The 14,372-nt window shown below is 46.5% G+C and overlaps 1 long non-coding RNA gene across 1 annotated transcript in view; it reads left to right on the forward strand.

Annotated features, from left to right (window-relative positions):
- Positions 1–333: 333 nt before the first annotated feature.
- Positions 334–14,372, forward strand: part of LOC116589890 — a 30,047-nt gene continuing 16,008 nt past the window's right edge. The window contains exons 1-2 of the long non-coding RNA XR_004285431.1: positions 334–584; positions 12,161–12,276. This is a non-coding gene — a long non-coding RNA (uncharacterized LOC116589890). The remainder of the gene's footprint in view (positions 585–12,160; positions 12,277–14,372) is intronic.

Here is a 14,372-nt window from a genome sequence, read left to right on the forward strand (position 1 = left end):
TCAGACAGTCACATCTGTCGGAACACGCATTTGCTCCATCCCTGGCAGCCACCGGGGAAGTCAAATTATCAAAAGGTTGCTTGGTGAGCGTGGCATCCATACAAGAGAAGCTTGCTTTGCAATTTAAATTCAGCAAAAATTTAATGAACTTTATATGTCAGGAACCACGTAGGGTCATGAGGACACCAAGATGTGAGGCTCCACTCTGAGGGCTTGCAGTCCACCAGAGAATAGCAGGTAGACGGTACCATGGTAACGTGAGATGCCATCAGTGTCATCACAGAGGCTTTGGACGTATAGGCAAGTGCCCTGGAGACCCGGCCAACATGGCCTCTCTGCAGAGCCTTCAAAGATGAATAGGAGTTTGCTGAACCTGAGAGCATGTGTCTGCTGGGGTGGACTTCAGTCGGATTAAAGTGTGTGCGGGAACAGTCAGAGAGGAAGGTGTGAAGGTTCCACACATCTCCACTGGTGTGCGAGAAGGTGAGAGTGAACAGATCATCACACTTCTGGGATGGGAAGAAAGCCCAGTGTTACTACCAAGTCGATGGTCTTCAGCTTCCCTCACACCAAAGTTATCTAGGGTACGTTTTTATTTGCTTCCTTATTTATTTATTTCCGAGAGAGAGAGCACGTGTGAGTGGAGGGAACCGGCAGCGGGAGAGGGAGAGAGAGAATCCCAAGGACTCAACCCTGAGCACAGACCCAATGCAGAGCTCAATCTCACAACCCTGAGATCCTGACCTGAATCAAAACCAAGAGTCAGATGCTTAACCAACTGTGCCCCCTACACATCCTATCTGGAAGCACATTTTAAGGACCGAATGCCCAATGCCCACCCTGAGTCCGCTGACCCAGACTCTCAGAGGGGGTCCGGGCATTCGTATAACCGAAAGACTATAGCCCAATAAGAGATTTTAACACGGAAGGTGATGGGAGTGTATTTCCAAAAACTCTTAGTGGACTTCATAGGGATGTTGTCTCATCCCCATTCTACAGGTGAAGAAATTGACAATATGGAGGAAACACTATGAATGGGGAAAGAAGCAGGACTGATAGAATAATCAGAAGGGTTCTCTGCAGAAACAGAACCAAGAGGAGCTAGATAAATATAGATCAGATATAGATAGACATAGATTGTATATATATAGAGAGAGAGAGAGGGAGATTTTAAGGAACCAGCTCAGAAGACTGTGGGGGCTGGCTGGTCTGAAAACTGTAGGACAGGCTGGAAATTCAGGTCAGAGTTGATGTTGTGGTCTTGGGTCCGAACTCCACAGGGCAATGGGCTGGAAACTCAGGCCAGGTTTCTGTGCTGCCGTTCTGCGATTTCCTTCCTATTCAGGAAACTTCAGTCTTGGCTCTTCCGGACTTCAAGTGATTGGATGAGGCCTCTCCACTTTAGGAAGGGTAATCTGCCTTATTCAAAGTCTACTGATTTGAATGTCACGCACATCTTAAAAATACCCTCGCAGCAACGTCAGACTAGTGTCTGACCAAACAACTGGGAAGCATCAGCCGCGCTGACACAGAAAACCAACCCTGACAGCTGGAATCCCAGCTTAGTCTCACCACTGCTTCTCTTTCTGGGTGGAGGAGAATTTGGAAATGTTGAGACTTTCCTCATGACAGACAGGCTGTCCCCTGCTCTGGCCTCCTCTGTCCCTGAAACAGGGTGTTGCATCCACAGCCGGGAAGACAGTGCCTTCATCCAGAGAGAGAGAAACAAAGCTCATACCCCACCATCTTGATACACACCCCCCACCACAAAGCTGGCCAGCCCACGTGGTCTTCTAGAAGGAAACTTTGCTAGGTTGTCTTCCCACCTTATTGGAGGTGGGTCTGCTGGGGGATCCAGGCACAACCCCTTGTTTCTGCCATTTTAGTGCTTAATAAGAATAAATGTGCTGGTGCACAGTTCGCCGATTTAACCACGCTTAGGATTTTGATAAATGTCTCTTTTATATTTCCATTTCATGGATTTTTATATCACACCATGAAAGACAGGAATGGGCTGCTTCATGATGCAAAGCTTGCCAGCCAAGGAGAAGCCTTTTCCAGGCATGGGGAGCTCTGCCTTCTTCCCTGAGCCCCAGCCCTGTAGTGGGGGAAAGGGAGAGGCTGCTGCCCACAGTTTCCTGAAGAAAATGTAATGGGTTTTGTTTTTTTTCTTGGATTGATCTAAATCAGTGACTCTGGTCCCATCTAAATCTTACTTTATTCTACTCATTCGATGGCAAAAAAGAAAGACTCAAAAAGCAAATATCACATAAAACATTGAACTATCACATTGTTTCAAAGGATGTTTAAACCAGAAGGGACCTTTAAAACTTACTCATAAAAAATAATAATAATAATTTTTAAATACCTTACCCAGAATACTATGAATTCTCTAGAGCTAAGAAATAAGAAAAAACTTGCCCAGAGTCACTGCTCAGTTCTATAACCAGAGGCTCCGGATTCTCAATCCATTGGTCAACCTTTCTCTCCTCCCTTGCTCCCTCCTTTCCAACCTCCCTTTTGATCTTACTTTTAGGACAAGGTCCCTCAAACACATAGTGGCCCAGTCACGGTTTTTAGTTGTCAACAGAGTCTACTTTGGCTAGTTTGAGCAGAAACAAGAATTATTTTTTTTTTAAGATTTTATTTATTTGACAGAGAGAGAGATCACAAGTAGGCAGAGAGGGAGAGAGAGAGAGAGAGGAGGAAGCAGGCTCCCTGCTGAGCAGAGAGCCCGATGCGGGACTCGATCCCAGGACCCTGAGATCATGACCTGAGCTGAAGGCAGAGGCTTAGCCCCCTGAGCCACCCAGGCAGCCCCAGAAACAGGAATTATTAAAGGAGGTAAGTTAGCTCACAAGGAGATAAACAGATCAGAAGCTAAGCGTCCAAAAGTAAAACTCAGAATAATGAGCCATAGCTCCAGCCTGATGTGAAAACAGCCTCCACTATGGCCACCGAGCAAAATGCCGAGAGTCGAGTGAAATGCCGAGAACCTAATGTCGTTGGCCCGCGCCCCATCACTCCCCACCCCGCCATGTCCTGAGCAGCCAGGCCACCTCTGAGCCAGGAAGCTGACCGTCCAGTCTCTGAAATCCAGACCCCACAGCGACCACCAATAACTAGTCCTGCGTTCCTGACCCTACCCACTTTAGCGCTGAAGTCCCATAAGCCGGCAGCATCCGAGCAGTGAGAGGGTTTCAATGTGGCTCTGAAATCTACTCTACAGATTCTGGGACACTGTAGATTCAGTCACCAGGTGACTGGTGACAGTCGCTCGGCCCCAGGTGAGAGGCTCTGCTGGGCCTCCAAGTCCATCTCCCCGTGGTTCCTTGAATGTCTGGTTGTGAGCTTGTGATGGGCATCCAGAATGAGATTTTCACAACCGGGGTGTTTGGAGAAGTGAAATGCTTTGGGGCTCACTTTTAGATATCCCCCTGTTTCCTCCTGGAAGTAATCTAGGTTAAGCTACACAAACACTGTCGCTCTCAAGTCTGGGCCGTCTCTAGTGTTCTGTCCCACCAGTCAAGGAACACCCAGAAGACAGAGACCAGACTAAAATCACCTTCGACTCCCACACAGTGAAGGCACATATGGCCAGGAAATCAGTCCCTCTGTAACTTCAGACCTTCAGGTCACCTATTCTGGAAATGAAAAGGATCTTGCCCAGCAAACGGAATCTGGATGTCATAATATTTTATTCTCCTGGACAGATGCTGTAACTCCTAGGTAGACTTTGTTTGTTTCACTCCCCAGCATAAATACCGTGACCTGCTATGATCCTAAATATTTTGTGGGATAAATATGGTGTCCCCTTACAGATATATGTCATTTGTAACCCTTCCAAAACTCTTGCAAAGAGTTTGACTCCCAACCCCAAGGTCCTCCTCCTTCTCCTCTGGGTTGTGTCTTCAAGTTCCACCTTCCCTGCCGGAGGGTCACAAGACTCCTCTTCCCCGGGAATTACAAGGCAAACCTTGGAAGGGTCTTGGGTTTTACTCAGGTGTAAAGGAAAGTCTTGACTTTTTAATGTGTGAGGGAGCTGCTGGTGGGCACACTCCCCCCTCCTTCCCAGCCAGGCAGATCTTGTGCACGGTGAAGTCTTGTTTCCGAATTCTAGGTCTGTGGTCCTTTCCCCTACAGCATGTGAGGTATATACTGTGAAAGTCTAGTGTGGAAAATGATGAATGAATGAATGAATGAATGAATGATGGCTAAAAAAATAATGCATTTGAAAACACAAAATTTTAAGATATATTTAATAAAGTAATCGATGGCTCTCTTGTTTTTCCTGTTCTTCAAAACTTGCTTTTTTCCAAGTAACCATCTCTCCAAACCTAAGTGTTTCTTCCCCATTTTTCTCTGTTCTGCTCACTCTGCATAGTGGGACATAAATACTGTCAAAGCCCTCCCATCTGCCTACGAGGGCAAATCCAACCAGAGAAGCTATCAAACCCAATGACATTTTCAAAGAATCTGAATAAGGTAATTATTGTGCGGAGGTAAATTTGCCCAGGGGAGGAAAAATAACGAAAGAAAAATGATTGAACATTTCAACTGGAAAAGCTGCTCACTGCGAGCTACAGCCTGACCGGCCAGCGTGCCAAGGGATTTTGCCCCGAGGAAGAGCCAGATTCAGCAGGGTTAATGTCTTTACTCCGACTTCCCACAGGCCATTCCTACTCGGGGAGCCAAGAGCGTGAGGAAGCCATCCTAGCTCCGACTACAGGGTCCGACGCATGATTGTGTCTCTGCGGCTCCTGCTCTCTCTGCGTCGTCACGATTCGTCCTTGACTTCTTTGTTTAAAGCCTGAAACCTCTTTTTGCAGTTCTTGCCCATGTATGACAGGTGTTTGGCCAGACACGGGGATACCAAGAGCAAATACACAGATGCACACAGACCTGCACATGTACACTAGCACAGACACACCCACATACACTCATACACACAGATACTCACACAGACACAACCAAATACACTCACATACACATATACTCACACAGACCCACACCCACATAGACATACAGTCACACAGACACACAGACCCCCTCACACAGACACACCCACATACACTCACACACATATATCCTCACATGAACCATGTGTATACACCAGTAATGAAACACACTCACAGACACACACCCAAACACACTCACACACACACATATGTACTCACAAAGACCACACATATATACTAGCACAGACATACACACTCACACACAAACTCACACAGACATACACTCACATAGACACCCACCCAAACACATATACACACACACACACACATATACTCACCAAGACACACCCACATACACTCACATACACATATACTCACACAGACCACAATACACTAGCATAGGGATGCCTGGGTGGCCAGTGGGTTAAAGCTTCTGCCTTTGGCTCAGGTCATGATCTCAGAGTCCTGGGATCACACCCTGCATCGGGTTCTCTGCTCAGCAGGGAGCCTACTTCCTCCTCTCTCTCTGCCTGCCTCTCTGCCTACTTGTGATCTCTGTCTGGCAAATAAATAAATAAATAAGTCTTAAAAATAAAAAAAATATACACTAGCACAGACACACACTCACATAGACATATAGTCACAGAGACACACAAACCTACTCACACAGACACACCCACATACACTCACACACACATATATCCTCATGGACCATGTATATACACCAGTACAGACACACACTCACACACACCCAAACACACTCACACACACATATATACTCATACACAGACCACACATATATATCAGCACAGAAATACACACTCACATACACACTCACACACACACTCACATAGACACCCAACCAAACACACACACACACATATATACTCACACAGACACACACTCACACGGGCACACCCAAATACACTCACATACACATATACTCACACAGACCACAATATACACTAGCACAGACACACACTCACATAGACATATAGTTACAGAGACGCACTGACCCACTCACACCCACATACACTCACACACACATATATCCTCACACGGACCATATATATACACCAGTACAGACACACACTCACAGACACACACCCAAACACACTCACACACATATGTACTCACACAGACCACACATATATACTAGCACAGACATACACACTCACACAGACACACACATATACATTCCCACAAACACACGCATATACACTCACACAGGCACACACATATACACTAGCACAGACACACACACAAAAACACAGCCACACAAACACACACACCAATCCACACACAGGCATGTGTACCTATGCAAACACAATCACATACACACACACAGCCAGCTCTTGAGAAGCCGGCAGTGCAGTGGGACTGTTAGCAGTCACCCCAAGGATTGCTAGCGTGGAGTTACACCCGAAGTAAAGGGGAAATGCAGGAGGGAAGCAGAGCTTGGGGCCGGTTTGCTGGGAAGCGTCAGGGCTGGCCCTTCCAGGCAGTGAGATGCTGCGTGGACATCTGAAGGGTGAGGAGGAGGGCAGGGAGCAGAGGAGGGAGGGCTTTGGTGAAAGGAAACACAGGGGCAGGACGGTTGGAGGGGCCGGCAGCCTGGCATGTTCAGGACACGGCGAGCTCAGGACGTCAGAGAACAAAGGCTTCTGTCAGCTTGAGCCATGGCTAAGGACTCTAACTGAGCCCCCAGCACTTTCCCTGGGTCACTGGGGCTGGAGGAAGAGGAAATAAACCATGACCTCACTCTACATTTGTACATCCAGAATCCAAGGGGGAGGAGGATCAAGGAAAATAAACGTGTGTTTCTAGCCCAAGGCCTCTTTGATGATGACGTTCCCCTCTCTCCGTGGCATAACCGTACTCCCAGGATTGCACGGGTGCAGAAGCCAAGATCACTGCCAAATGAGCCCCTCAATGTAATAACAAGCATGCGTCTGTCTGCACCCTTTGACAGGGACTTTGTGAGAGCAGAGACAGAACTGCCCTCTCTGAAATCTGTGTCATGCCTGCTCTGGGTCACGAGGCACAGCCGGTCCCACTGAAGTCCTGATGCCAAAAACAGGACCCAAATCCCTCCGCTTCTCTCTCTAGGGCCACAGCCCTCAACAAGGTGAGTTGTCGCCTGCGTCCGTATGGCTGCCTCCTAACTCTTGTCCTTGCTAGCTCCTCTGTCGTCCGTCCCAGCCAGAGAGACATGCAAAATGTGAGATGGATATGTTATCCCAGCTTCGAAGCACACAGAGGCTTCCATTCTGGACCCAAGTGCTGGGTTTGGATCTCAGTTCAAACCTTAACAGCCCTGTGCCTCTGTGTCCGGCTCTGTCAATGAGGTTAATAACTGTACTCGCCCCACATAATTTTCGAGACAGTTACATGAGTTATTGTATGTTAGGTGGCATAACGTCAGCATTCACCAATATTGGGTTTTATTTGCTTACCAGGGCACCTCCCTCTTTGTCTGACCTCATTCTGATCTACTCTGCCCCTCCCTCCCTAGGTCAAGGCTACAATACCCTTCTTGATCTTTAAACAAACCAAGTTCACTTGGAGCTCAGGACTTTGGCATTTACGGTTCTCTGTTCTCTCTTCCAGGCACCCTTGTCCACAGGTCACCGCAAGGTCCCTCTCATCATTCAGACATGAGCAGAAATGTCACTGCCTAGGCCCCATCAGCTTTCCCAAGTCCGTCTCCTGCACACGCACACACACACATGCCCACACACTCACTCATGATTCCCCTATTGGCCATGCTTACAGTGTCTCTCGTTGGTGAATTCTTACTGTTTATTTATTGGTCTGCTTGGTTGTTCCTCACCTTCCCCTAACTGGAAAGAAATCTTCACGGAGTGAAAACATGTTGAACAGTGTCTCGCACGTAGGAGAAAGTGAGAAGATTTGTGCCTGATGGACGGATGAATGAATGAGGCAAGGATGGAGAGAATGAATTGATGTCGTTAGCACGCGGCGAGTATTTACTGAACACGGCGAAGTAAGCTCCACTCACTTCTGGAGATAGAAACAAACCAAAGTTTAAGGAAACTTAGTCTCTGCCATGTGTGAACGCTCTTGTGACAGATGTGAAACTCCCGTGCCATGTGATCCAATTAGCATCACTCTTGAAAGGTCATTATTCTCGGATATGATTACACCATCTGTCCAAAAAGCTTTCGTGATTCATGATCAGATAAGCACTGAACCCCATTTGGCAGGCCTTATCGAGTGACTCTGTCTTCTTGGCTGGGTGCTGGCCGTGTGTGGGCACTGTTTTGACATTTTCAGATGAAATACGGGCTCGAATAAAAAACACATAAAGTGGTGAGATGATACAGGCCAAGGAAGAATATTGTATTCTGTAAATGCTCCCGGTATAACCAGGATGAGGAATGGATACACTGAAGTCTAGAAAAAAAGGTGGAGAAACTTTGTCCAGTGGGAACCGTGATTAAACTCTGGTTTCATCTCCCCGAAGGGACCGTAGGCTGGGCAAATACTCAGAGCGCACACACCCTGTGTGCTGGAGGGAGCCCTGTGGGTGTAGACTATGGTAGAAGAGGCATCAGAGCAAACCTCTGACCCACGGGGAAGAGGTGATTGCCCAATTTTACAGATAAGGAAAGGAACCCGAGAGCTAACTCCTGCCGTCCACTGTGTTCCTTCCTTCTGGTGGCACAAGCTCCCCTTTCTTCTGCTCATTCCCCACTCTTGGTTCTTGCACTTGGAGGGGAGCCCACCTGACCACATGGTTAGCTCGTGGCCGAACACGTGGCCTGTGCCAGACAAAAGACAGAAACCCGGAGACTCTTCTGTTGAAATTATCGGGAATGGGACGTTTTCCGTAGTAGAGGTTGCTAAGCTCCGAGAAGAAAAGTCACAGGCTGCTAGCCATCTGTTTTCCTTCTCTTGCAAAGATCCTGACCAAGAATGTAGCCACCACCCAGGGAGGATGAGGCTGAACAAGGGAGGGAAGTAACTCCCAAACCAGCTGTGTCTACAGCTAGAACACGTGCTGTGAATGTCCATGACACAGGACAAATACTCCCAAAACCCTGGTCATAATTAAACTCTGTGATATAATAAAGTGCCTGTATTTGGTCTTTGTCCCTGGCTGCTGGCACAGAGTCCCTAAAACCCTCGGCATTTCTTAAGTGGTAGGAGTGTCTTTTGTTATTTATACCAGCCCCTTTGGGTCTCACCTGAGTTTATGCTAGTGAATGATTTAAGATGGGCTTCTCACCCCCTGGGGCAGGGGGCAGGGGCAGGGGACCTGAATACCTAGGTTTGGAGAGCTTCCAAGGTAGTACACATGTTGTTTCCTTTATAATAAACAGGCAGTATGAATAAAGCACTTTCCTAAATTCTACAAATCATTCTAGCAAATTATTGAACCTGTGAAGGGAAGCTGTTGTCCTTTGAATTTATACCTGGTCCATCAGAAGCTCAGATTGCCTCCAGGACCTCTGTCTGGTAAATGAAGTAGGATGGTCTTGTGGAACTGAACTCCTATTCTGTGGGGTCTGTACTAATTCCCCATACTGTCAGAGTTGACTTGAATTCTTGGACACCCAGTTGGTGTCAGAGAATTAGGGAATTGGTTGTTGGGATGGGGGAAAATGCCACACATTTGCTGTCGGAAGAAAATACCATGTGAACCCATTCCAATGGAATTTTCTGTTACTTGCAACCAGCCTCAAGAATTCCAGGCTTAGAAAATTTACCAACTCCCCCACGGTCCTAAGTGACGGAACTGGAGCTAGATCAGATCCATGTGACTCCAAAAACCCCTTGTGTTATCTCCTGAGCTGTTCTGTGTTCCTGAGAGGGTTACCATGGAAGGGATTCCATCCTTAAGTGGGAGGCTATAGGCTCTTGAAGTTCCAAGTTTCCATCACTGTAGGTATCTCCCCAGAGAGAATCTACCCACCAAACTCAAAGAAGCCAGATCCTGCTGTCACAGCAAGCCCAGTGTCCCTCTTTGTCCAGACATTCTGAACACCATAAGCAATGTCCTCTTTTGACTCCACGCTCTCAACACAGCCCACGACATACTCAACCAACTCCATCTCCTGAACATAGCTCAACAGCAAGTTTGAAGAAAATAATCTCTCTTTAGCTCGGAGTCAAGCGTGTGAATGGGAAGTTAATAAACTCTCTCTAAAATGTTGGCTGTTTGCACTTTCTATTTTCTTTCTAATTTCCTCTTATCTCTCTAAAATAAATTAGAACATCCTTCTGGCAAGGACCATATCTTAGACATTTCAGTGTGTCCCTCTACCTCCAACACTATGCCTGATGAGTAAGAAAACATGTTGAATGGCTGACTCACTTGGGATCTTGTTCTTGGGTTGGTTGGATTCCCTTATCTGTCTCCTTCCAGATTCAATGTTTCCAAGCCCGACATTAGAAAGTCCTTTTCTAGCCTGATTTAACCCTCCTGAGATGCTTGTTTTCACAGATACTTGTCATGTGTGTTGTGCTGATTGGCTGTGAAATTGACCTTGTTTAATATCAGCTCACCTCTCATTTAAAATAAACTGGTACCTGAGAAAAAGAAAATGAATGGGGAAGAGGATCACAAAAAGAGTTAGATAGAGAAGGTTTGGGGAGAGAGGAGAGAGCGGTGAAAGAAGAGAGACATAGCCCCTGGCACTGTGGATATCTGAATTTAATGCAGAAGATGACAGAGCAAGAGTTGATGTGAGGTCAAGGAGAGCTTAGTACCAAAAAGCTTGAGTAGTCAGGGTGCACGGTATGGAGCAGACTGTGGGGTGGGATATGGGGGCCGTTGTCATTGATCAACGGCTTATGGGGACAAAACCTAGAAAGTTCCATGGCACAGACTCTGTGGAAGCATCCAGGATGAACCAAACATGATCCAGCCCCACTGGTTTTCTTTCCAAAATGCCAGGAGCTTTTTTCTCTAGATCTTTGTGCATACTCTTCTCTTTGCCAGCAATGGCTTTTTTCTCCCCGTTCCCCATTTTCTTGGCCACTTCTAGTCTTCCTGCTAGTCTTATCGTATGTTACCTCCTCCAAGGATCCATCCCTACAAACTACAGCACCCTCATCTCCAATCTAACACTTAACATACCGTATGCTACCACATGAAGCATTTTGCTCTATGTCAGAGGTCAGCCTCCTTCATATTATTTTGCCCTTCAGCTTTTATAAAGTGTTCTCACTCAGCTTCCCAGCAGTCCTGAGAGGTCTGGCCATGTCTTATCCACCCCATTCAATGGTACAAGCTGAAGCTCAGAAACATCGCAAGATTCCCATAAGAATTAGGCTAACGTTTCCTAGGACATATCTTGAACCCAAGGCTTCTGGTACAAGTCCAAGGTCTTCCAACCTTACCAGACTCCCACAGGATTAGCTGGACAGTGGGGAGCTCTGTGGGCATAGGGGCGTGAGTCCTACAGGGTTCTGTGTCATAGCCTTTTGGAGGAAGAAATCAGACCTTCTGGTATCAATGGTCATTCTGAACAGAGAGTTACTTTTACTCTGTTTCATTCACCCTGTGCCAGCTTACGACATAGGCATATACTGGATTCTGTGGTTAATACCCTTACACCACTGAAGGAAAAGGAAGACCAGGTCTCCAGAGAGGAGATCTGGAGCTATTCCCTGGAGGCCAATTGCCAGCCCTAGCTTGGCACACAGGGAATAGATAGGGGCAGGCTCTACATGCGTATCACCTATGCTCAGCCTCTCTAATATTCACGGAGTCTTACTGGATCCTAGGCTCTGGGGGCACCAAGGGAATGAAATAAGATGATCCCTTGTCTCCAAATGTTCAACGTGTGAGGAAAATAGTTAGTCTTATTATTTTACTATGATTCTCCTTATTTTTTCTTGCTTATTTTTTTGAACATAACTTATTTTACCGAGTTGGGTTTTTTTTTTCCCCCAGCTTATTCTATCATTTTTATGTCGTGAGGTACTAATTTGTGTTTGTTTTTTCAGCAGACCATTTCTCTTGGTGGCTAGTTTGCTTATATGGTTTTTGGGGGGTCTTTTTTTATTACCATTGTGTTAGCTCATTCTCAGCAAGTATTGTATGCCCTATAGGATTTTGATGTGCTCTGGGTTGTAAAATATCATTACAGAATAGCTTGGGGGTTGTTTCTGTCAGGCTCCCAGACCTTCGACAGTCTGGACCGCTTTTATATGAATCCCTTGCTTTTCAGTGAACTTAGACCCCACACCCAGATTGGATGCAGATTTTCCTTCAAGAACCTTTACTCGGGTGAGAAGAGCTTCCCTCGTCCCCAGGACTCATAGGATCTTTGAGGCTTTATGAAGGGTAGGTGGCTTCTAACTATTCCCTTCACTTCCTGCTTTCACCTGCCCTCAGCCGGATCTGTTATCACTGAATAAATAACAGAATCTTGGTCTCAAGGACACAAAACCTTTATCCAGTCAAAATCCCAGCCAGCCACCAGCAGTAAAATCTTAGCATTCTGACTCCAACCACCTTTCATCTTTATAACACCAACAGGTTTCCCTTCTCTTTCTTTTTATTTATTTATTTTATTTTATTTTATTTTATTTTATTTTGTACAGAGTATCTGTGTCTTGGAGCAGACACAGAGGCGCTGTGTGGCCAGAAGCCCCAAATGGAGACTTAGAAACCATAATAAGTCATTTTTATATCTTCCTGAGGAAAAACCGGAGACCTAAAAGGCTCCACAGTGACCTCTTTCACTGACAATGTTGCTCTCTAGAAAACGCTGCAAAACAGGCACCCATCAGGGGCCCTGGAGGCAGCAGCCAGTCCTACGTGTGCTCTGGTCACACTCTGGGACCCTGATGGGGTCACTAGATTTCTCTAGAGATCCATGTCCTTCTCCCTAGTGAGCAAAGCTCCTCTTCTATGTGACACGAGCAAGGGTGAGAGAGTTCGCAGAAGTCTCCGGAAATAAGGAGAAAGGTCAGATACTAGGAGCGACAGACAAAGACAAGGCATTGGGTACCAGAGAGCAGATCCCTAGGGAACGAGATGATGAGAGAGAGTGCCATCCTGTCCCTGGCGTGCCTTCCCAGGCTCCTAGAAGAGGATGATGCCCACGATGTTTAATAGCCAGACAAGGCAGGGTGATTGCCAGAGAAAGTGAAGGAAGAGAAGCAACCATTTATACATGTGGGATCTACTCAGCGAAGTGTTCCATGATGTGCTCCCTCTTGCATGTGCTCTCCCTCTCTCTCTTTCATTGGTGAACTTTATTTTTACAGCAGTTTTATGTTTATAGAAAAGATGATCCCAAAGCACAAAGAATTCCCATATACCCCAGCTCCCACATAACCCCCTCCATGGTCTCTCCTAATGTCAACGTCTTGCTTTGGGTTCTCACAACTGTCACAATTAATGAGACAATATTAAAACGTTGTTGGTTTGCAAGCTACGAGGGAGTTTCCAGGTGACATCTGAAACAGGTCCCTATACTTGGAAATCAGGTATAGGGAATATACCTCTTCCCTATTCTTCAGAAGAATAAGCAGTCACTCCAGATTGGAAGGTGGCAGGTTTAATAAGCAAGGGGACTTGCATACAAGGCTTGGCTTGGGTGACATCACGATGACACCTTTGCACCTGCCCACCAAATCTTAGAAGTTTCTGGTAAGGCCTTAACTATGTTCAGTCACATATACCATCCAGATGATCTCGACACCACATCACTCTCTCAAGGCTATATTCTTGGGGCAGCTACAGGGAGAGGGGAAGGCAAGCAAAGAACACATTCCAGGGACAGGGAGGGGTGAGAAGCCTCTGATTGTCTGGGTCCAACTCCTGGGTCAATGAGCATGACATCTTCTTGACCTCACCTCCTGGGTCAATGAGCAGTGACATCTTCTTGAACTCACCCAGTAGACATTATTATTAACTAAAGTCCACAGCTGACATTAGAGCTCATTCTTTATGTTGTGCATCCTGTTGGTTTGGACAAAGGTTTAACGTCACGTATCCAGAATTATGGTATCATACAGAATAGTTTCACTTCCCATCATAGACTGAATGTTTGCGCCTCCCCGCACCCCTGTTCACACAATGAAACCTAATCCCCAATGTAACAATATTAGAAGATCAGGCCTTCAGGAGGTGATTAGGTCATGAGAGGGGAGCCCCTATGGAAGGGATTAGTGTCTTTACAGAAGAGACCCCAGAAAGCCTCCGTGCCCTTGCCACCACGTGGCGACACAGCAAGAAGACAACCATCTATAAACCAGGGAGCAGGCTCTTATCAGACACAGAATTTGCTGGTGCCTTGACCTTGGGCTTCCCAGCTTCCACAACCATGAGAAATGAATTTTTGCCATTTGTAAGCCACCCAGTCTATGGTATTCTGGTTATAGCAGCTTGAGCAGACCAAGACACTGCCCTATAATTTCATCTTTAAAACA

This window comes from Mustela erminea, chromosome 5 (assembly GCF_009829155.1).
Source record: "Mustela erminea isolate mMusErm1 chromosome 5, mMusErm1.Pri, whole genome shotgun sequence".
In the NCBI taxonomy this organism is placed as follows: Eukaryota; Metazoa; Chordata; class Mammalia; order Carnivora; family Mustelidae; genus Mustela; species Mustela erminea.